Here is a 25,585-nt window from a genome sequence, read left to right as displayed (position 1 = left end):
GCGTGGGTGTCTGGAGGGGGGGGGGGCGGGGGTGGTTGTGCATGTCTGCGAGCGTGCCGCACTTCATGACATACTGTATGTGCTCAACATCTGTTGCTGTAGGTTAAAATGTAACGGTCAGCATCTAGCCAATCACATATATCTCTCTCTCCCTCTCTCTCATATGCACACACATGCACGCATGCACACGTGCATACAGAGTCCATGTGGGGCTGCTAACATGCTGAGGCAGGAAGCGAAAGTCAAGCGGCTGTCTATCGTTAGTCGAAGTGGCAGCTGTGGTGGTTGACGGGAGCTCCTGCCCAGCTGGAGTGACATTGCTCCCCTCACTCTCATATCAAATTCCCATGCTCGATTCCGGTTGGCCCGGGCCGTCTACGCTCTCAGCATGAAAGCCAGCGGCAGCCAGCCGCGGCAAAGTGACTTTCACAGTGCAGCGCGCGTGTCTGTGTGCGTGCACAGCGTGTACGGTTCGACCCGTGCAGTTCTGCTTTAATGGCTGATTTGGAGACCTGAATCGGTTTGCAGTAAAGGCACATTATTATTATGAGCTGTGACAGGCTGTGACCCTGGCGTGTGAGGCTTTCTTCAGGACAAAAAGGTGGACATTTTCAATTTAGGCATTTAGCAGACACTCTTAATCCAGAGTGACTTTACAGTAAGCTAGAACAACACATGGTAATACATAGAAATGGTCCTCAAGGATGAAGGATCATAAGTAAACTAAAAATCTAACAACCGTCTATCAATATCTGTACAATGAAACTATGAGTACACTATAGAGTGCTATGTCTACATGAAATGTTATCTAAATTAGGTTTGGATCAGACTTTGGTAACTTTGGTTGCTTTGTATGCCAGCATCAGTGTTTTGTACTTTGTACAATCGTTCTGGATCTTTGGATTCTGGATCAATTGGTGAGGCTTAAGTGCACATGCCAGTAAGCCAGTAAGTCAGTATGACTGATGTTTGGATAAGGTGCTGGGCTGACTCCTGGCTGAGGAAGGGTAGATCCTCCGAATGTTATAGAGCAGGGATATTCAATTGGCAGCCCGCGGCCCCTGGAAGAATTTAGTTTAGGAAAATAAAATTGGGGGGGGGGGAATAAAAGGGCTAATAAAAGTTACAGGTATGGTGTGTGCGATATTAATTGTGAGATTACCATAATGACGGTAATCATTAAAGGACCACTTTTCAACCTATCTTCATATAATAGGTCCTCACTAATAATCATGATAAAATGGCACGTTTTTTTCTACTCTGTCTGTGTCACATAGGAGGGCTGTGGGCAGTTCAGAAACCCACCCAACAGTGACATCAATGGAGAATCCAAGCTAATAGAAACTGCAGGCTTTCTAGTCCTGAAAAGTTGCAATGCGAAAATGGGAGCCATCATTCTCACGATAATAAACCCTGTTGGGGTCCATTTGGTTCCATTTGTACACTCTCAGAGTTACAGACCCATAAGGGTCCATTTGGTTCCAAACCATCATTTCCCTGGGGACCCCCTGGAACTGCCTCAAGGACCCTGGGGTTTCCCGGCCCCCGAACCCCACTTTGGGAATCACTGCTCTATGTAATCTGATCTTTATAGTCTGATAAACTATTCTCACATAAATAAATCTTGTTTAAAAAACAATCTGCCTAACGATGATGTCACTGGTGGTCGTGGACGGGTTTCTGAACTGCCCACAGCAGAGTGTGTGTGTGTGTGTGTGTGTGTGTGTGTGTGTGTGTGTGTGTGTGTGTGTGTGTGTGTGTGTGTGTGTGTGTGTGTGTGTGTGTGTGTGTGTGTGTGTGTGTGTGTGTCCAGCTGATGGTCGTTAATGTCAAAGCAATGCTGTTTATGCACTGTCAAATAGGTCTAGGCCTACATCTATTCTAAGGTAGCATATACCTGTATAGACATATTATCCTGCTCATTACTGTGCGGAAATATACATAAATCTTCGTGTTTGAGCATTTTGAGAACCCACAAATTTCCGCGCTTCGCTCGCACACTGTGCGGCCCCCCGCACACAATCATTCTACAGTTGTGGCCCCCGGCCTAATCTAATTGAATACCCCTGTTATAGAGTGTAAACCTACAGGATCGAGTGACCGCTGTAGGACAAGCCAAGGTTCATGGCTGTTGGAACCGAAGTCACCAAGGCGTTGTCTATGGAAATAGTTCGCTCCTGCATAGGGCAGGACCTAGCTCGGAAGAAGAGAAGCTCAGTCTTGTCTGGGTTCAGCTTGAGGTGCTGAGAAGTATACTCCACTGTGAGATATCAGCCAGGCACACTGTGGTCAAGTAGTAGTATTTGTTTTGTGCATTATATGGTTCCCACCTTTACATTTTCGATTGACTTAACACTTGACCCTCACTTTCTTTGGTCCTCCGAAATGCACCCAACTCTGAGTGAGCCAGACAGCTTCTGGAGAACTGCTCCTCCACTTGACTTCTCACTTGCCCTTCTTTGGGTCTTCACCAAACTTAACGAGATATGCGTTGGACGGGTGGACGGAGAGACTTGGTCCGTCAGACTTGTATTTGTCTAGTTTTAGTCACCAAAATGGTCAACATTTTAGTCTATAGTTTTAGTCATTGACAGTATCCCTGTGTGTGCTTATCCCGTGATTAGCTCTGCTTAAGACCTCCTCTCTCTTGACATTTCCTGACGCTTGTGTTCATTAAATTAAACGCACCGGATGTTTACAACGGCTGTACTAGTCGCGCTGGATGTGTCCAGCTCATTTTGGATGGTCTGTGCTGTGCGCAGCGCGCACGTCAATGTTCCGAAATAGAACCAACTCCGGGAAGAGCTTGTGAACAGCTTTTGACTTGTCTTTCTGAGCTCTGTGTCGGTCGATGTGCAAGGCACAGACTATTCAAAATGAGTTGTAGTAGTACAGAAAGGTAACATGCAGTGTACTACTGTAGTGTACAGTATGTTTGTTTTCACTTGTTTGACCGCCCTAGAGACACACAACTCTGTTTTAAAATTGAATAGACCATGTGAACAGCCCAACTTGCCACAGTGAAAGTGGCAGGGCCTTTTATCTCTTTCAATGTGGAAATGAAACTCCAAACCACTTCTCTCTGTCTCTCTCTGTGTCTCTGTCTCTCTCTCTCTCTCTCTCTCTCTCTCTCTCTCTCTCTCTCTCTCTCTCTCTCTCTCTCTCTCTCTCTCTCTCTCTCTCTCTCTCTAGTTCAATTATATTAAATGGGAAGCAAAAAGTGGAACAATACAATCAAAACAAAATGTATTTACAATTATTGTCAGAATCTCCAATAATTCGATTTGTATGTAACAAAATCACTCGATGCAGAGAGTGCAGGAAAACACATCTCTCCTATTTCTTGCTGCTTGCAGAGACCTCTGTTGGAGTCACAACAGAGGTTGTGACTAGTACAGCAACTAGATGGTGGCCGAGCCTCAGACTCTGTTGTGCTTTTTGATTCACGGCATCCAAGAGCCTGTGACTCTGACATCATTCTTGCATTCAGGAAGTGATGAAATACTTTCTTGCATGCCACTCTCTATGGTGTCCTTCCCGCATTCCCATTTCTTCCAATCACAATCCTTTCTCCTTCTTCTCTTCTCCCCTGGAGCTACAGACAGGTGGGGGCAGACGGAAGCCGGTTGAATAATGCATGGAACAAAAAGACCGAGATCAGAGCGACAGGGTGGCGAAAGAAAGAAAAAAGGAGAAACGGTGAGGTATCCGTTTGGCTGCGGGCCCTTCTGCCATGTATCTGATGCTCTCTGTGTTATGTGGCCTGCAAATATAATGTGATGATATAATGTCGGCAGAGGCACGCACTTTGATGTCTGCAGAGGTCCATGTGGAGCTATTCTCTACCATGCAGAGGAATGCATGTTCTGAGGGAGGGTGAAATGAATGAAGGCCACTGAGCTGACCAGCTCAGTGGCCTTATGGTTAGACTGTCCGCCCTGAGACTGGGAGGTCGGGGTTCAATCCCCGGCCGGGTCATACCAAAGACTCTAAAAATGGGACCCAGTGCCTCCCTGCTTGACACTCAGCATCAAGGGTTGGATTGGGGGTAAGTCCCTGCGACATACTAGCGTCATGTCCAGGGGGTTGTACTTGTACATCAAGCTGCCTCACGCTACAGAAACAGGAGATAGGCTCCTGCCCTATGGGCCTCATGCAGGCTCGGCAAGGCTACTTACTTAGAGCTGACATGAAACCTTAGAGTGCCTCACTCCTGAATAGAGCTTGTTGGATATGTGTATAGGCTAGTAGTGGAAGGCTAGTAGTGGAAGGATCGTGCAATTGCGGATATAGAGAGATGGAAGGTTGGAGGGGTCCACTCCTTACTCTTGCCATTTGCACACATGCACCTAGATAGTGTATATTGCATTATACCAGTAACCACCAGACCATGTCAGCTCCATATTTCTTTTCCCTCCTGAAAAAAAACTTCACAGCCGTTTTTTTTCCTCTCCTGAAGAAATATACCCACCCTGAAAAAAAAGATCTTCACACCATATTCTTTTTTCCAGCTGAAAAGAAAAACGACCCTGCACAGCATGTCCCCTTAGGGGCTCCGTACATCCCATATATGGTAAACAATACAAACAAATACAAACACATATTTTACATTACACACCCATAGCTTGTCATGGCCATTACAAGTTTTACTTTTATAATTGATTTCATACTCGCCTCACCTGGTATATATTTTTCAGTCTTCTTTTATCTAAAATTTGAGATCGATACACCAAGTAAAATTCCTTGTACTGTATTTGAGCATACAGAGTATATAATATAAACAGATTCCGACAGTGAAAAGCCTGCACTGAGGAGGAACTGATAACAGCAGGATAACAAGACAGAGAGGAGTGTGAGGGGAGATGTCTGAGTAGAAATAGTTAGCCTTGGCAACTCCTTTTGCTCATTTTGGTGTGTGTGTGTGTGTGTGTGTGTGTGTGTGTGTGTGTGTGTGTGTGTGTGTGTGTGTGTGTGTGTGTGTGTGTGTGTGTGTGTGTGTGTGTGTGTGTGTGTGTGTGTGTGTGTGTGTGTGTGTGTGTGTGTGTGTGTGTGTGTGTGTGTGTGTGTGTGTGGCGGGCGGGCGGGCGGGCGGGCGGGCGGGCGGGCGGGCGCGCGCGCGAACTGTATGCATGTTTGTGTGTGTTTTACTTTTTGTATTAGTCCTTACCCGAATACCCGTTCAAATCTATGAACATCAAATTATGTACAGTGTGGTAATGCGATGTAATAGATCATATTATTGATGTAGGCCTATGTATTTTGAGGTGTACTCAGTGTGGGGCTGGGGGAGGGAGTTAAGGGATATGAGCTTGGGAAGTTGGGATGCGCACAAGCTCAAAGAGCTTGTAGATCTGCTATTTTTGAAAAATCGTGAAAATGTGGTGCAAAATCAGCAAATCTTTGAATATATATTCTTTCACAGTGAACATTTTGAACTCATCTCTTTGCTTCTGGTGGATCCCTGGAACTACATATTTTCAGATGGGGGTCGGCAGCCAATTACATATAATTTTTGGGGACCTTTGGGGTCCATTGTCATGATTTAGAAGACAGTTTTTAAATTTCGACGTCAGGCCAAAATGGGTTAATTATATGTTATATGTGAGAAACTGTGTACAGTAATCCATTACTGTACCAACCATCCACCAGGACATTTTCTCTCTGCATCTGGTCTGGTCGATATATTGTTTTTTCTCATTTCCACTTGAAGTGAGGATAGTGAAGACTAACACCATGCAACACTGATCCTTGAGCTGCAGGGGATCGAACCCAAGGCCAAGACATTGTGCTTCTGTGGTTGGCTGGTGTGCAAGGCGGTTGAAGCGCTGCTGCATGATGATTGGTTGGTGGTTGGTTGGGGTGCAAGGCGGTTGAAGCGCTGCTGCATGATGATTGGTTGGTGAGCAAGGCGGTTGAAGCGCTGCTGCATGATGATCGATGCATTCTGTTCCATTTTCAGACGCATGCACATGTGATGCATGGCTCTCAGAGCTCGCAGCGGTGGCTCAGGAGCGGTGGTCATTTTGTCGACTATAACCCATTCCTCTGTCTGTCTGTCTGTCTGTCTGTCTGTCTGTCTGTCTGTCTGTCTGTCTGTCTGTCTGTCTGTCTGTCTGTCTGTCTGTCTGTCTGTCTGTCTGTCTGTCTGTCTGTCTGTCTGTCTGTCTGTCTGTCAGTCATATATGCCACTCTGCAGGTCACCTTCAATTTTTCCTCCGTTATTCTGCACAGAACACAGGTAAAAACACAGGTGCGTCTCTCTCTCTCTCTCTCTCTCTCTCTCTCTCTCTCCCTCTCCCTCTCTCTCTCTCTCTCTCTCTCTCTCCCCCTCTCTCTCTCTCTACCCATGGACTATATTCAGTTTCACATTGTGCCATGCTCCTATGCTATGCTACTTCCCTCACTCAGGTCTGCGGCATGTTCAAACATATATAGCTCTGCAGACACTCGCTGGTGTAATAAATTGTGTAATTGACTTGATTAATTGGCCGATTGGTTGGTGAGCGCGCCTCCGCTGTATGGAAAAGAAATGCACACGCAGCAAGTCTTCAAAGGTCACACACACACACACACACACACACACACACACACACACACACACACACACACACACACACACACACACACACACACACAAACTCACACACACACACACACACACACACACACACAAACACACACACACACACAGAAATAACTGCACAACAAACAGCCACAGTGGTTCGTGTGGAGGACAGATGCCTTCAGCATCAGTTACCAGGTGATGTGTGAAGGAATTTCCAGTGACACATTAAACATCTCAGCCTCGTCTCTTGTCCCGCCTACAGCTGTTAGTCTGAAGAGAGGGGCACTCTTGTCAGTATACATTTGCTTCTTCACTTTTACGTCTTCACTTCCTCATTCTTTTATCCTCAATATGTACTTTGCTCAGCCAATCAAATCATCGTTATGATTCACGTACAACTCAATACAAAAACTGTTAACTGTGAGTGGACATTGTTTACAATAGGGCCCACCATTTTCAATTAATCAAAAGAAGAAGTAAGTGTGTGCGTGTGTGTGTGTGCGTGTGCGCGTGCGTGCACCTGTGTGTGTACAGTGGGTGTAAATGGGAGTTGTGTTAGCCTACTGTGTGTCATGAGCAATGTCTGAAGCCATTTTCCACGGTTCCAAACCAGAGCATGTGCAGACGAGGGAATCATGAATTCAAGGCTGAAGTGGAACGGCAGGGGGGGAGGTGAACAAAGACAGAAGCAGAGGAGTGGGGCATGGGACCAGGGATTATGGGAGAAGGAAAGGGACAATTCCGCACAGATCACTTGAGAAATGTGAGGACGTTAATGTAGCACAAAGGAAAGGGCTACGAAGGCCACTTAGGGAGCAGCGGGAGATGAAATACAAGGACACAGGTGAGGAAACCAGCAGCATCAAAGTGAACCAAGCCCAGGGGCTGCTGGGAGGAAGGCTTCTATAACCACTTTAATCCTTATATACTGTACTTTAGATTCCCAGGGCTCTATACTAGGCACCCTCTTTTATTTTCCCCCTCTAAACCAAATATCGTTACCGAAAATAGCCTCTTGCAGCAGCTCTTTTAGCTTCTGTTAGTGGCTAACTAATAAGGTTAGTATAAGGTTAATAAGTCATCCTGGATGTTTACATTTAATTTGTAAATCAATTTCTTCTCCAGGGACTATTTGTGGCCGGACTCTCCTAATCGATCTATTTTCAAATTGTATTAAAATGCTAAAGAAAAACGACAACAAGCTAGTTTGATCAAAGAAATAACCATGCCATGATTTAGTGTGTTGGATTGCATGGTTTGAGTCTCTGCAAGTTAATTGGCATAGGCCTACTAAGTGTACTGAAATGAATGGAATCCTTGGAATGGAAGACTTGCTTGAAAAAAGTGAGTCAATAAATGGGATAAAACCTGCCAGACCGACAGCGTCCTTTAAATAGATCCAAATCCGAGAAAGAAGGTGTTGGGCAGAGAGGTTGTGTTGGAGCTTGGACTGCATTTGTTTGTTATCCTTTCCAGCTCCACTTTGCCACTCTCACCCTATAGCGTAGGACAGTGTTGGGAGTGGCTGGGCTGGCTGGCTGGCATTCGCTGTAGCCTACATAGCCAAGGCTCTATAATGTTTGGGCTGTGTGAGTATTAGCAACTGCCAGAGAAAAATATTGGAATTTTATGTTTCTGCAAACCATGGATATTTGTATATCAGCGTCTCATGAACTGTAAATATCAGACACAAAGGTGAGATGTTGAGACTTTGGAATAGACTTGTTAATATGTCCGATGACAGACTGACCAAAAATATTTTTAACTGGGACATTTCTAATGGTTACCTCTGGGCTAATGAAGTAAAGTCTCTATTCTTTAAGAATAATTCATTATTTATTTAAATAGACTACGCTGTAATATTCATGAAATACAGAACTATATGTTCCTTGGGTATAAGGAGAGTTGGGCTGTTGATTTATGGTACAAACCTAAACTAAGAACATATCGTCTTATTAAAAATAATTATGGCCCTGATCCTTATGTTACACAAAATATATCCAAAGGTCAGAGATCTTTTTGTGCACAGCTGCATTCTGGGACCTTACCATTAGCTTTAGAAACGGGTAGATTCATTGGTACTCCTGAGGAGGAGGATAGAGTGTGTCTAGTGTGTGATTTGAAAGAAATTGAAAATGAAATTAATTTTTAGTTTTACTGCCCTTTATATGAAGAATTAAGACATGTATTATTTTGTAAAATGACAACCATCTGTGCTAACTTTTTCTGGTTAGAGGACTATGTTTTAGGAAAGGTATTTTTGCTTTAGCAGACTTTTTATGCAAAGCGTGGGAAAAAAGGCAGAATGTTTTGTTTGTGTAAAAATGTTTCTTGTACACAATGCAATATTGAAGCAATGATATGGTGTGTCCTGTAAGTCCATGTGGGCTGGGCGCCTTTGGTGCATGACACAAAAATAAAGAATCTATCGATCTATCTAAAGGTCCTTGGAGACTGGACGTGTTTTTCGGAAAAAAGCTACCTTATTATCATTTCTGGGAGTTCCGGCAAGAACTTAAAGCCACTTTCACCCCTGCCCCTGAGGGACTATCAGTAGTCAACTATGGTTGAAGTGTTAACCATCTGAACCCTTGTGTCTAAATTACTGGTCAACGAAGTGCAGTGGCTGAATGAATGAATAAACAAATAAATAAACAAACAAATAAATAGCCTCACAGCTAGAAGGTCCTGGGTTTGATTCCCGCTGGAGACGCTGGGGGCGTGTTCTCTCTTCTGCGTCATCAGTGCCCATACCCGAGGCGGGGATGGCAAAAGGGCCTTTCTGTGTGGAGTTTGCATGTTCTCCCTGTGTCCCCTAGTGTAGGTACCCTCACAAAAAACATGCAGTAATCCTGGTCTCTAACTACCTCCCCCTGGCCAGCCTGATGGAGGGGAAAGGAACTGGTTGGAATAACGTCTTCCTTCCATGCGCCAGGTCCGGCCGGGAATCTATTTTGAAATTGCACATTGTACTTGAACGAGACTATACATGCTGTCTTTCGGTTTTATGGTGTGCAGTTTGTTTGACTTATGTTTTAATGGTTGTCCCCACTAAGGTGATAAAGCGCATGAGAATAACCGACATGCACTGTAAATGTATAAATGCCCCCTTCCACCGACTGGTAGTCGTTATCTCACTGGTGCACGCCGAGTGCTACTGTGGGTTTTGTAATTATAATTTTTTAATTCACTATACACAATATACACACATATGTGCATGAACAAGAGCACAGGACTTATCGGTGCGTCAACTCTATGGAGCCCATGATGGTACTGCAGCACCATTGAACCAGATCCTTCGCTCTCCATCGGTCCATTATTGTGTGCCCATAATATACCTTTAACCAGGTCTAGGACGCTATAAAGAGAAGAGCACAATTGGACAGTAGATGTGTTGTACAGTCAAAGGCCAGGGCCTTGTTTCCATTGTGGTCCATTGTACTCAATTCATCAGTAATATGATAGATATAATACAATACAATACAATACAAATACACCACAAAACATATTGAAAATTAACCCTGACACTGCTCTCACGAATGACTCCCACCATTTCCACCCACAGCAGACTCTTGAGTGTATGTAGTTCATAAAAACAATACAAATTTTGGGAAACATCCTCACTCTATGCATAATGCCAAATACATAAATTCCCATTTGCAAGTTCAGAGATGATAAATGGATGAGGGCATTTCCACCCACACCATTAATTGAGTGAGAGTTCACAGAAATGCTAATGAACTGCTTAAATTTGGGGAAAGATCCCAACCGCCTCACTGTGCAAGTTCAGATTGGTCAATCAACTGAGGAGAAAAATAGATGAGGAGACAGACAGAAGAACTATTTCATCATGAGATGGTAGGATTATTTATTATTGTAGGATAGTAGGATCACTGCGGCAGAGGAATCGGTGTGGAACTGTATGCACACGAATACACACACACCCATCCACTCTCCCTTTTACCCCAATGGTTAGAAAAGTCCAACAAATAAGATGTTAATACCGTACATTTCTATGTCTGAGTTAATATGATGTAGCTTAAATATCAGAGACAATGGCTGAGACAACAATGAAAAATACCACACACAATGTGAAATCAAACCATTAGTTGAGTAGGTATAGCAAACTATGAACAATCTGGCGTAGTATAGTGGCATATCAAAGTAGAAAAAAAGGGGTGGTATAAATTGTCGTGATGCTATATACTATAGTGTCTGTTAAGAGCAACACATTGTCGAATGCAGAGGAAACATTTATTGTAGCCTAAATAATGGGCAATAAATAAGCATAATTCTTATCTAATCTTGAGCAGAATGCACCAATTTAAACATGAATGTTAATGTTGTTGCTATGACCTTTTATTGGACTAAAGGCATTAATTGTTTCTGCATAATCGCTCCTTCTGGCCAGTATATACTTTACTGTAAATATGCATACAGTACACCACCTGCAGAGTAGGCGGAGAGGTTCTGTATCCACCTTCTAATGTCAAGTTTCCTATTCTTACATACTGATCTTTGCATTATAGTTTGGACCTCTGCCTCATTTCTATGTACATTATACACACCTTTGTTACATATGGCTCCAGGGTGGTATAAATGTGTGTGGGTGGGTGACTGCCAGTACAGAATGTGCCAAATGCTGTATACTATTTCTACAGTACACCTGGTGTGTACAATGGCACGTTAAATAATACCACAATACCACAACAATACGCCACATTTCGTAAAGATTTGGGATGGTTGTCAATATGTGAGGAAAAAACTAATTACAAACGTATAACTAGAACTAAATAAAGTGATTATTAGTGACTATTCATGAAGATAGCCTACATAAAAAAAGAGGCATTATCGCATGTTAAAAGTCCGGCTAGGGGGCCAATCATGGCACGAGAGCAGCTTCCAAAAAAGTATTATTTTGGTCCGCCAGTATATTCATGTGAAATTCATACATAATATTAAACCTGGCAGATAGGCTATTTCTCAGTAGAATTTGTAAGGATTCCTAATAGCTTGTTCCTTGTGTTGTTTCATTCTCAAGATGTGAAAGTACTGTCTGACAGCAGATCGGCAGATCGGCTCAAATATAGCCACCTAAATATGTTTGGACATCCTATCTTCAAGGAACATTTATGTCAGTTTTGATCCACTAATTCACCTCATTCTGTTTGATATCACAGTAAAGTTTCCTTCAGAAAGCAATTTCTGTTTCCTTTTTTTCTTATCGGTTCCCAGTAAACACGGTTAGCCTGGTGAATATTAAGCTTTTCAACGGGGGAATATAGTTCATTCAAATCAAAGATTGTTCTTTTTATATAGTATAGTATAGTATAGTATAGTAGAGCAGCGGTTCCCAAACCAATCCAAATAAGTGGCATAAGCCATATAGAGACATATATTTCCTATATGCACATATATGAACCTGAATATGGCATATATATGCAGCAATGCAGCATACGTAGGCTATATTCTGCATATACTTGCCATATATTGGCATAATATGTTAATATATATATACAAATATAGCACCACCATTAGCCTTTTCATATCGCGCACCCCCTAGAAGGCGCTCACGCACCACAAGGGGTCCACGCACCACAGTTTGGGAACCACTGTAGTAGAGCAATATACCAGACCTTTTTAATGTCCTGCATGTCGTTTGGCTTTTATGACAGGCTGAGGAATCAAGGTCACTTCTGGACTGTCTGAATCACTACATAATAAATACACTGTGGATAGTAGTGAAATAGTTGTGTTTATAGTCTGTGCAAGTCTCATATATTTGACAAAGCTGTGTCTATTCATTCAAAGTGGAGAGAGACTGCAGGGCTAGCCACGTGAGACTATATCTGCATGTAAATTGTAAACATGTTGCTGGCAAGTTGTGTATACAGTAGTATTCGTTCTATGTAGCCATTTAGTAATAGAAGTGTCAGTAATGACTTGGCCTGGCCCAGCCACCGTGATTTCTGGTCTAGAGGGGCGGGTGCTGCTGGGCGCAATGCAGATCCTATTGGTTCTGAGCGCCCGCCCCCGTCCCCTCCTCCCCTCCCCTCGGTAGAAAATGGCGGACAACACTGATGTCACCAAATTTGGAGCGACGCCCCGTCTCACTCCCAGACCAAGGACTGTATAAAGAGGACAAGAAGCGAAGACCGTAAGGGCGCCGCCATGTTGCTCACATGGTGCTCCATGGAAGGAAAGAAACATGCGCAATGGGCTTTATGCAGCCAACACTTCCTCGTTCAGCTTCCTTGGTCTGCAACTGCGCATGTTTCTTTCCTTCTATGGAGCACCATGTGAGCAACATGGCGGCGCCCTTACGGTCTTCGCTTCTTGTCCTCTTTATACAGTCCTTGTCCCAGACCAGGAAATGTGTCTCGTTTTTCCAGGCTTTCATTTTTGAGCCGAATGCGAACGAAAATAAAAGCCTGGGTACCGAAGCTATATAGTAATGACTTGCAGTGTATCCATGTGTGTTCAAATATGGATATTGTTTTTTTCTGCTTTTATAGTATTAATTTTCTTTACAATCACATACTGTTGTAGTGATTTATCTATTATATTCCCATTTATATGATCCGAGTGTACATCAATTAATAATTGACATCCACTCGTTCATACACCGGTGACACAATATAATCACACTATGAATTTACCGTGATTCACATTTCATATGAGTTCATTTGCTACTGCAGTGTCGTTGTATGATATTCATTCTATATTTATACAGTACAATAAACACCCAAAGAGCTGTTGTTTCCAATCAGAGGTTTTTTATTCTATCGTTACTGTTGACAAATGTATCTGCGCAGCCGCGCTGAACTGAGTAATCAAGATAGAAGTGCTGTTATGAAAACAAAATGATAAAACAATATTGAGCCTTATTGACAGGTAGAGAGAGAGAGAGAGAGAGAGAAAATCACAGGTTTTTTTAGGATCGTTGCGTTGGATTGACTACGCTGGCTGTTCTATAACTCGTTCTCCTTTTGCCATAAACGAATGCAAACAAAGCACACAAACCTCGTTGTTTTCGGGTGCGTCTCGGCTATTGTTTGTTCTGGACCTTGACCTCTCCTCTTCACAGGCTATTGCAATAGTTCATGACAGATCACTTTTCTGCTGAATCCAGGCTTAGAAAATGCCTTCTGAATGGAGAGTCTGCGGATCCCTCGTAGGACCGTGCGATTATGTCAGATGTCCCTGTGGCCTCTCTTCTGGTGTCGCAAAGTCACTGTCAGTTCCTTGTATATATATACGTATATATCTATACGTTTTGCTATTAACTAGCATGAATCAAAACACACACAAACTAGAAAAAGTGCCCTTCCGGGCACAGGTCTCCACCAGGTTATCCACAGATCCGTGCAGTTAGAGGTAAAAACACTTTTCGGCCAGTTATAGCGCCACCTTGAGGCTGAGTTGAAATTGTTCATGTGGCATTTCGTCCTCGGCCTAGTGGGAATGTGGGTGCACAATTTCACGGAAATCACGCGATGTGTTCATGATTTGCAGCATTTTGTTTGAAACTGAGCACTCCTGTGAACTTTGGAAGCCAATCTTAACCAATCAGGATGGAGTCTGATAAATCTGAAAGACCCGTTTCGTTGAATGGCTCTAGAGAGACTGTGTACCAATTTGCGTGATGTTTGGACAAAATCTGTAGGTGTACTGTGCAAAAACTTGTTTTGCACAAAGCGGCCTCCTGGTGGCGCTATAACAGGCCGTTCTGGAAAGTTTGGGGCAGAGGTTCATGGTTGGCATCCAGGGAGTGTGTGTGCAAAATATGGCATCGAAAAACTTGTTTTGCACAAAGCGGCCTCTTGGTGGCGCTATAACAGGCCGTTCTGGAAAGTTTGGGGCAGAGGTTCATCGTTGGCATCCAGGGAGTGTGTGTGCAAAATTTGGCATCGACCGGGTTAACGGTGGCCGAGATTAGCCTGTCACGGACACACGGACGGACGGACGGACGGACGGACGGACACACAAACGGACGGACGGAGTGCAAAACATACTCTCCCCACATGCCTTCGGCCTGGTGGAGACAAAGACACTGGCCAATCAGCAAAAACACTTCCACACACACAATTCATTCATACAGTACATTCAGAGACAGACTCATCCACAGGGAGACACTGTAGTTGATTCATGTTCCATGCTAAAGACTTGTCTTATCTGGCTGTGTCCCTATAATATAATGTTATGAAAATTCACTAGCCTGAACTCACTCCATCTCGCCCTCTCGGCACTAGCGTGAACACACTCACTCTCACCTGCTCAGCTTTAAGTTCGGTACTGCTTATACTTTCCCCTGAGAAATCTTTTCCAAAATGTCTGTCTCTCTCTCTCTCTCTCTCTCTCTCTCTCTCTCTCCCCAATATGCTTTCTCTTGGTCCACTTCTCTTGCATTCATCTTATCCTCACGTCACCCTTTCTCTCCCTGGGAGCCAATAGCCCTTCAAAGAATCATGCAGCAAGTCCCCACTCCCCGTAGACCCCAGCTTTGTTCCTCAATGCCTCCCCAGCCTTGCACATAGTAATCCAAGGCTACAGCACTCTCAAGATTGTGCCCAAACGTGCTTTGCATTTTGTTAAGATTATTGTCTGATATTCTCATATAGTGATGAGATGCATTTAATTGTTTTGGCTCATGCTTCCAGTGGATTCAAGTGTTCTAGCATGGGTCGATTGACTCTTCCTGCGGTCGCAGTTACTGTAAGGCCATGACTTCAAAATTGAGGGGAAAATGAAATATGTCTCGCCGATGAAAGTGTCCTTTGTTGGAATTATTCCATGCTGCGGGGAAGGCTTTATCCAAAATTGTTGTTGGTGGAGTTCTCTTTTGTTTTCTACTTTGTGTGCTCCCTAGGCCGTCCTGATCATAAATCAAAAGGCCCTGCTGGGATTTGTTGATTGATTTCATATCACTGAATTAGAGGCTGGCTCGACCTCGTGGCTCTGAGTCCCACATCACCCCCGGTCTGTCCCTGTTGTCTCCGCAGCAGTAATCCTCGCAAAGCGACAGTGGGAGATGTGTGTGTGGGCGTCAATGCAGGCATAGACAGTATGTCATACAGTAGGCCCTACAGTATGACGCACGCACAAACAAATCCATACACACACAGCTGCAGGGACAGACTTCCTCACCTCAGTATCACCATCAATTAAGCAGTGCAGGTGGCGCACGCACGCGCGCACGCACACACACACACACACACACACACACACAGTCTGCCCCATGCATCACCTCTCTCTCTCTCTCCCTCTCTGCATTTCCCATGTTTGACACCAGGATAATTGAGAGAGTCGCTGTCAATTAACACCAGTCCCTATCTCCCGTAGCGGTACAACACACACCCTGCTCGCCATTGCATCAACATCACAGTTAATCACAATCCTATTAAAACCCACCGATAAAACTTTGTTGTGTGAAATGGCTTTTTGAGACACTGCCAGGAGTTATTGGCGGTATAGCATTGTAATGGCCTCGTATACAGCACGCCACCTGTGTCAAGAGATATGAAAACGTCATCAAATGTTTTATGCTGTGGGCCTACACAGTACACGACAAAAAACGCTTTGTAGAATTTGACACGGCATTTCCCTCCAAGCGTATACGGAATCAAATTAAGTCTAGGTTCAAATCAAAGATCCAGCTTGGAAACAGAAACAGCATGCACCATCTACAGTATATTGCAGTCTTTGGTTGCCATGTGAACTTACTGAGAATAGACACAGGTGCAGTGCATATAGTATGGGGTGAGGATTGATTATGCCAGGGGTTCTCAAAGTGTGGTCCGGGGACCCCCAGGGGACCTTGAGGAAGTTCCAGGGGTTCCCTGCAGCTAAATTATAGTTTGGAACCAAATGGGCCCTTATGTGTCTAACTCAGATGGTACACTTACAGGCGTATGCAAAGGCTCAACTCAGCATTTTTGTAGAAATAGCACTCTATGTGTATACGCAGTTTCATAACATAGATATTCCACTGTTGGGTTCTTAGCTGACGTATGATTGAATTATTGATGACTATTTTTGATTCTATTTGATCAATCTTACTTCCTTGTTTTCCAGCTGGGAAGACGGTCAGCACGACACATCACCCCGTCTCCGTCTCGCTGTTCACAACATCCTCGCTGCGTCATACATTATCTCTTAACTATCACTGCAGTGGTTGCAAATGGTCTTCATTATACTGTAAAAAATAGCAGGAGGCTAGGATAAACCTTTATTAATCCCCACTGAATTTATCCATCAATCATAGCAGCCTCAGTAGGAATGAAAATACTGTTATAATGTATAAATGTATATAATGTATAAAGCTGAACACAAATGTTAATGTGAACAGATTTGACTGAGAGCCTGCCATCGCGCAAATTCCAGCTTTCCAGCTTTTAGGAGAAATGCTCAGTTAATAGCACAGGCAGACTCTTCACATACAAGAGCATGTCTGAAATAAGTGTCAGAGCTGAAATTGACATGTAAATATGAACAAAATGCTTAAACATACCGTAGTCTAGGTGTAATGTTAGAGACCACAGAAGTGAACCTTTCAAGCCTGTTTTCTCAACTCGCTGTTTTCTGCTAGGGCATTCACTTCTAGTCGACTAGTTGTTTAACTACCTATTATGTAAAAAAAAAATGGGTATAAATAAATATTTGTATATTTAAAAACTGTGTACATTGGTGACTATAACTATAATCTACCTGAATTTGAGGCTTACTAAATCGGATTATTTTTAGTTGTTTTAGTCAACTAGTACCAATAAGGTCGACTAGTGGATTTACTAGTCGACTAGTTGAATAGTCGACTAGTTGCTTAAGGTCCTATTTTCTCTATAGGCCATATCCAAAACTGGTGGGTCAAACTGAACAACCAATATGGCAATTTGAAGTCCATTTGGTTTAATTTTACACTCTCAATTGTAAAATTATTGTTAAAGATCTTTATTACTTAATTTACAAGAAGTGTACACAATTAGAGAATGTAAAATAATTGTTATTTTGATCAACGTTTGTTTGTTATCTCTCCTATGGTGCCAACATCAATATACAGCATGGAACGATAACACAAAACTATTCTTTAGTTTTGGGTCTGAGACCGTCTAAATCTCATCAAACGGTGGTCTGTGGCGGAAATGCTGAATAAATAATGAACCTTGATAATATGAAAAAGGTTGAAAACCATTCACTGTTCTAGACAGATATGAGTCCTATAGTGGTTGACAACTCATACTGCCTGAAGCTCATAAATGCAACATCGCCCCTGGCCAATTAAGCAGGCATTCTAGAGTTGAGCCATAGAAACTTGGTCTCTCACCGGGTGTACATTCCAGTATACGTCCAATGCAGTACCCTTTGTGGTCCCTTGGCCCAGCTGGGGTTAATTGGCACATGTTCCCTATATACTCTTCTGGCTTCACTTTCCTCAAACGTCCTTTCTCAGATCTCGTCATGTCTATTGTCTACTCTACCATCTATCGTCTGGATCTTCATCTGTGGTGCATTAATTTGTCTCTAGAATGTTCCTTGTTTTTCTTCCAAAAATATATGCCTCTCTCTCTCTCTCTCTCTCTCTCCCCTCTCTCTCTCTCTCTATCACGCACTCTCTCGCTCTCTCTTTCTCTCTCCCTGCCCTGCGGCCTCTCCCCACGACATTTCCCAGCAGTGCTTGATGTATATCTGACCTTTGATGTTGTCGTTGTCCCGGAGCCCGAGGCCCAATTAGAAGTAACAACCTGGAGGCCTTCCTCACCCCTGCCACGGTTCCCCATGCTCTGCCTCTCTATCTTCCTATAAGGGTATATCTTCCTATAAGGGTAGGTCTCTATGGACCTATAAGGGTCCATTTGGTTACCATCATCATTTAGCTGGGGACCACCTGGAACCCCCTCAAGGACCACTGGTGGTCCCCGGACCACTGGTTGAAAACCACCTCTCTAAAGTACAGGGAACATGCTCCATTTATTCATCTAATTTAGTTTCAAGTGGGGCTGTATTGTAAAGTACTAAACTATTGAGAACTCTGCACTCCCATTTCACAGTTTTCTCTACCCTTACGTTAACTGAGAAGTCACTCACTCTATTACCTCTCTTTATGTCAGTATTGGAATCTCCTGACCCATAACGGTAATTCGAAGTCCATTTCCAGCTGGAAAGTCGAGTTTAAAATTGAGTCCAGAACTGTCGGGTGAGCATGCTTTTTAGCAGTGGTGGAAAAAGTACTTATTTTTAACATAGGCTAAGTACCGGTAAAAGTATCCCTTGTGGTAAATAAAGACATCTAATCTACACAAGCACATTTTGAATTCTGGACTTGTAACAGAATATTTCTATATTGCAGCATTGATACGTTTGCTTACTTTTTCCTACACTGATAACTTCCAGAAGAAGGTGGTGTGTAGGGCAGGCGACCTGTTGGGAACTATAACGCAGTTAGAGTTCGCCCCCAGAAGAGGGCAACGGTGAGACCGGGGGTGGGTGTCCAAGCTACGACATGCAAAATCCTAGCCGGGTTGCGCTTATAATGACGCCCCGCTTCTGTGGCCAATGTGGAAGTGCCTCTCACCTCTCGGCCTCTCGCCTCCAACATCTGCGGACTAGACCTAAATACAGTATACTACTCTATGGACTAGTTCTCAACGTTTTTGGCTAGGGACCCCCGGAAATGCTTTGGCCATGTCTCGCGACCCCCACTCTGCCCCCCTTCCCCACCCCCAATACAAACTGACTGCAATAATAGAGAAAATATATCATAAATGAATACTGAAACCAGATCTAATCATTAAGGAAAGTTTATGCATCTACTATGTAAAGTCTTAATTTCCATTTCCCAGCCATTCCGTTTTTTTTTTTTTATCTTTTGGAAAATAATTTGGGGACCCCCCAAAATAACTTGCCGACCCCCCGAGGGGTCGTGCCCCACGGGTTGAGAACCCCTGGACTAGACCTCGACGGAGGCCCGCTGTCTCAAGCAAACTTGAGCCACGTTGAGCGTTGCGAACTTCGCTTAGCTGACTCAGGGTCGTTCAAGTTGTGACCCGATAAGGACAGAATAGTAAATCATGTTCTGGTGAGAGCGACCCCGAGTGAGAGACCACTCAAAGTGGCTACTGGCCAATCACAGCGCGTCCTTTGCGTAACCCGGATAGGTTTTCGGAGCACGCGTCCAAGCTCAGTTTTGAAGCGCCACCATGCTAGCCCTTCCTTTAGCGAGCAGTGACCTGCATAGAGTATAAAGAAGGATAGAGACTCCTCCCCCCCCCCCCCCCCTCCCTATTCATGTCATTGGAAGTTGCTCAGTGGTGTTTTGAAGCACTACTTCCGCCTTTTTTCGATTTGGTCACCAAATTTTGGTGCCTGTAATTCCCTCAGTACAGACGACAGCAACGAGTTATTTAATACTGGCAGGATTTATTTTGGTTCAATCCAGACCGTGAAAACTGTATAGCAAAAAACATATACACAAATACAATAATCACTAGTCAAAATAATAACAAACACATACAGTAGTATCTCAAACATTGTCTTTGTAAGCGCCCTCGAGTTGTGAAATAAGTGGATGTGGATGAAGTGGATGGTCTCAACGGGTGTAGTTTATTTGTCTTCGGCACAGAAGATGTTCCCTGGTACACTGTGAAAACTACAAAAATAGAATATAAATACTATTACAATCATGACATTTTTCTCATAGTCTTCAACAACAATAAAATCTGTGCATTACATATCACTTTCAATAGTACAATAAATAAAATGCTTAAGTTACGTAATTAATGCAGTGATACGATAACTCAATCATTTCAAGAGTAGACCAATAAATTACCAAGAATGTACCATAAGTACCACAATACAATTAATTAGACCTAAAGTAAATGAATGAACCCAAAACAGAACAAACAAATCATATACCTCGCTCCGCTAATCGAGGGGCTAGGGGTTGAATCGAATGCCACCTTGAACTACCAACAATCTTGGGATAACCGGCACATCGGACACAGCAAAAGCAGGCACTGTAAACAATATAAACGGCTTTACATTTTATACTGAATCTACAAGCTGTATACTGAATCTACAAAACTACATACTGAATCTACAAAACTACATACTGAATCTACAAACCATTTCAATATCAAATCAACTGGGTTAAACATGAAGTTGCAAACAAACAAGTCTCATACCATGTGGCTCTGCTGCTTCAACATGCTGTGTCTCACTGTGTCACTCTGGCGTGTCTGAGGTGAGTGAAGCCAACATGCTTCAGCTATATATGCACTCTAACAGGAAGTTTCACAATAAAGGTACCCTAAGCCTACAGGAAGTGTCAAAATAAGACAATACAAATAAACAAAGAAAAATAACAACTGTATAGTGTATACACATAAACTTCGGTTACATAATCCACATAAAACACAAAGACCACATCTAACTAAGCTGTGTTAGCCCTTAGCTGTATAACAACAATTCAATACAAAACAAAGGACAGAAAACAACACACAAAAACGTCAGCTAAATGTACCTTAGTAGCTGCATTGCATGAGGAAATTGTGTAGCTTGTATTACTTTGTGTGATTCTCAATCTCTCTTGATGCTATGAGCTAGCTTGCAGATGCATTATACACTGACAAACATGTACTAAATCGGCTGACTTTCTTGGAGAGTGTTACGCTAATATATGTCCTGAAGGAAACGAGCGATCTAAGAAACAAAGGTTTCGCCTTAGAGAACTTTGGTTCCTACCTAAATAAATAACTCCGAAATACTGCGCTGACTGACACAGAGGCAGTTACAGTGCCCAAATGCGGAAGTGCAACCGAGCGCTCAATGTTAAAGCCCAGCTGCACGTCATGAATCCACAGGGTTCCGCCTGCAGTCCTTCCTCTTACCACTAGTGCTTCAACGTTGGAGCGCCTCACTGGCCCCTTGGTGACCTGACCTGCTGCTGTCGACGGTCTCTGTGGTCCGCAGGCTGTTCAATAATGCATAGACTCCGTGCTGACCTCCACGACTCCGTCTGACAGCCCTGTCGCCTGTATCGGGGCTATCACATGTACTTACACACTCCATGGGGGGAAGAAGGAAGGGGTCAATCTATATGGCAGGAGCCATGTAAATGTGTAGGTGCACGCTTTACTGCTACATACACAGAAGGGTCTGCAAGGGAGATATATATAGCGCAGGTCCACCTCACATGGAAATGATGCGGGGGGAGCTATATAGGAATCCGGGTTAATGTGCTTTGATCCGCCATAAAGCCTAGTAATACAAAGACTTGACGCGAATCTTCCTGCAATTCCCCCCCCCCCCCCCCCCCCCCCTTTCATGGTGATGTAAGGATATGACCTCCAGATCGGCACGTGCTCCTTGAAAAGTTAATTGAGGGACATATTCAAATGTGCCATGTATAATAAGAGGCGCACTGTACGTACAGTACAGAGACATACATCTCACTGCCCTATTCAGAGTGTCTCTGGGGAGGTGATTATGACTTGGATGGCGCTCTCTCTCGTCGGAGAGAAGCTGTCAGGCCTCAACAAGCCTTTTACCGCCTTAGCATATTTCACCCACGAGATTACCGTCATCATGTACTTGAATGCTGCCCGTACAATTTCCATTTCATTTTGCGCATGAACCTTTGACTGCGTTGGGTAACGGGCCGAGTCTGTTGTTTAGAATGTAAATAGAACATATGTTGAAAAGTGTGGCAGTCAATAGCCCATGGGATTCCTGCACCTCTCCTGTCACCCAACACCATAGACATCAAATGTGTCTTGGTAATAGCATGCTGTCTTGTGCTAGGATGTAGAGCCCTGGTTGTCAAAGTGGGAAACAGTACATTAATCCTCATGTTATTTTTCAGCGACTCAAAAATACTGTAGCAGATTTACCAGCTAGCAACGTGTCACACACTCACAATGCGTTATGAGCTTGTAGATCTGCTATTGTTGAAAATGTATGACACATTTTCTGTTATCAGGGTTGGTGGCCCAAAATACTTTAAATAGTGATCCACGGCCAAATACATATCAACCAGTGATGGAAAGAATCATGGCTGTTTGCTTAACTTTATCAGTGAATGGATGAAGTTTGCATATTCTCCCCAAGGTCAAGGCACTGGCCCCAGGGCTGGGACTGGACCACCCGATCATTGATCGGGTTCGAATGTGATCAACCAACAATCACCAGTAGGTTACTTATCAAGACGGTCTTATCGACCTACTGCATACTGTCTGCGATTAGGAAACACGGACGACTGCGATGCTCCGTGCTTGCGGTTATGTTTAGGTTAGGGTATGAGGTGGGTTGTCGTTTCCAGTAGGCTCCCAGCATGTAGGTTTAGGTTAAGGTATGAGGTGGGTTGTCGTTTCCAGTAGGCTCCCAGCATCTAGGTTTAGGTTAAGGTATGAGGCAGGTTGTCGTTTCCAGTAGGCTCCCAGCATGTAGGTTTAGGTTAAGGTATGAGGTGGGTTGTCGTTCCCCATGTGCAGTAGGCTGATTAGATCGTCTTGATAACGATAAGTAACCTACTGGTGATTATATGTTGATTTTCACCCGAAACCGCTAGTGGACTGCACTCAGTGGGTGCCCATAATAGTTTAGAATGGCTCAAATGCAGAAGTATAACTTAACTTAGCTCTCATCCTGCTTCAAGAGCATTTACATACTTGTAATGTTGTGTAGGTCAATAAGGAAGTGTTATAGACTTCAAAACTGATCTGCTGTATCTTTTTTCACTTGGCACTGTGCTCTAGACCAGTGTTTCTCAACCTATGTACCGCGGCACTTTACTGTGCCTTTTGATCTGTCCAGGTGTACCGCCTGATTTGTCAGAAAGTAAGTTAGTGTTACTTTCTGTCAATATCAGGCGGCACACTAACCCTCCCCCAAAAGCAATATTATAGCTACTGGGCTGCAGGCTTCCTATTGTTGCGTTGTCACACGTCTATAACCATTAGACGTGCGATAACAACAACACGGAACAATAGACTCTAACGACCCTCGGCCATTGAAATGTTAATGCTTTAATACTGTAGATGCATGCAGAAGACGCTACATTTCGCTAAAGTAAACGTGACGTTGACCGTTGTTGTGATTAAACATAATGTGCCACGAAAAATTGCTGTCCAAAATAGCTGTCCATGGATGTCCAAACATGATCGCCTCATTCTGCCAACAAAATATATCTCCCTCCCTCCACAGAAGCGCAGTGATGCCTGATTTATTCTTCGTCGTACACGTGTTTGCATGCTGAAAATGGCTGATCGACAAGCTCACAACGCGTTGCGGACAGAACGCGTTGTGAGCTTGTCGATCAGCTATTTTTAGCACGTGGAAATATGCAGGCTGTGAGAACTGAGACCCTTCACAATAAAAGCATGCAGCTTTCACAAGATGGCCCATAATAAAGACAAGGAAAAGGATTAAGAATTAGGTGGCATTTCACATTGCATATGAGTTATTTTTTTTCTCCAATGTATTTAAAAAATATATATATAATAAGGAATTAATTTGGGTAATGGAGATATTGTAAAAGTTGTCACTTTATTAATCCCAACACTGTATGTATGTGTGTGTGTGTATATATATATATACATAATGTATGTATACGTATATAGATAGGCCTATACACCGTATATCTAGGTGTGCCCTGGAGCAAAAAAGGTTGGGAAACACTGCTGTAGACTATCGATTTTTCCCCCAGAACTTTCAAAACTCCAGAAGTTCATAATGTATTTTTGTGTGAACGCTGTAGACCCTGAGGTCTGTTCCGCAGAAGTTCATGGGTGGGTGTTACACCAGAATGTTACGCACGGTGCGGCTAAATAACCAGGACAAACAGGTTCCCGGCAAGCTTGGTTACCAGTGAGTGAGTGAGAGGAGGGTGAGGTTGCCTCAGACACATGTTGGAGCCAACACATCGATAGATCACAAGGGCGTCCAACACCAACCATCGTTCTTTAATACGTCTACAGCATGTATTAAAGAACGATGCAGGGGCAGAAAAGTTCTAGCGAGCTTAGTGAGATGCATGGGGGATAGAGGCGGCTGGAAACACTGCTGGAGGGCTCAGGGCTCGTCCTTGGAACACCTAGAGAGAGTGGTACACAAAGTCTTCACACCACTGTGCAGTTTGCACTCTGCAGACAGTATTTCATATTTTCTTTTCATAGTAGGGCTATAGGGTCTATACTGTAATATAAAATATTATTTTTAAAATAATTTATTGCAGCATTTGCAATACATAACAAACTAATATAATTTCACCAAGACAAAGATCTATGCATAATCCAAAATTAGCTCCATTTGAAAGAATGTATCACTCTATATATGGGTGACTTTTTATAGGGGGAAGTATGGTTGTTCAGTACTCTGCTTGAATCAACTTCACTTCTGTATAAACGCAGAATGTGCATCAAGACCAGTTACCGGGTAGACATTAAAACGCATTATACGATACTGTTTTTCTTCCAAACTGCTCGAGTGAGAGTGCAGATTTTGTTCATTTTCTATATGTTCTCTTTGAATCTGCACCCAGCACACGCCTGAAACTTCATCAGACTGCCTGAGTAGAGCGGGCCTTTTCCCTTGAAGTTTCTTCCAAAGTGCTTGTGAGTAGTGTTTTGTTCAATATGACTGAATGGCCCAATTTGTCTTTTCTATTTTCTGCAATGTCACCATTGCCCGTGTGTGTATATCGCAAAGTTGATGCTGAAACAATATTGTGGAGCCTATATACTCTGAGAGTTACAAATGGACGGATGGAATCTGAGCCTTTCACTGTGGTGTAGCATAATTGGTATCGGAGCCCTTCAGGAGTACCGTAGCCACAGTGTGTAGTGGCTCGTGGGATTGCCGTATAGCCACCCTACGGTGTGCGACATGCACTCGGGGCTCATTCATCTTGCCCCGGTGCATTGTGGGAAGGCGCGTCGCGGCGCCGGCAGGGGGGGTCAGGGGTTGATGGATGCAGTAAACCTCTGGGGCTGTCAGAACGTAGCTGTGACAATCTGGGCTTTCTGGGAC

This window comes from Protomyctophum parallelum (genome assembly GCF_964188405.1).
Source record: "Protomyctophum parallelum genome assembly, chromosome: 1".
Classification (NCBI taxonomy): Eukaryota; Metazoa; Chordata; class Actinopteri; order Myctophiformes; family Myctophidae; genus Protomyctophum; species Protomyctophum parallelum.
The sequence above is the reverse complement of the archived record's forward strand: the minus strand, read 5'-3'. Positions refer to the sequence as shown.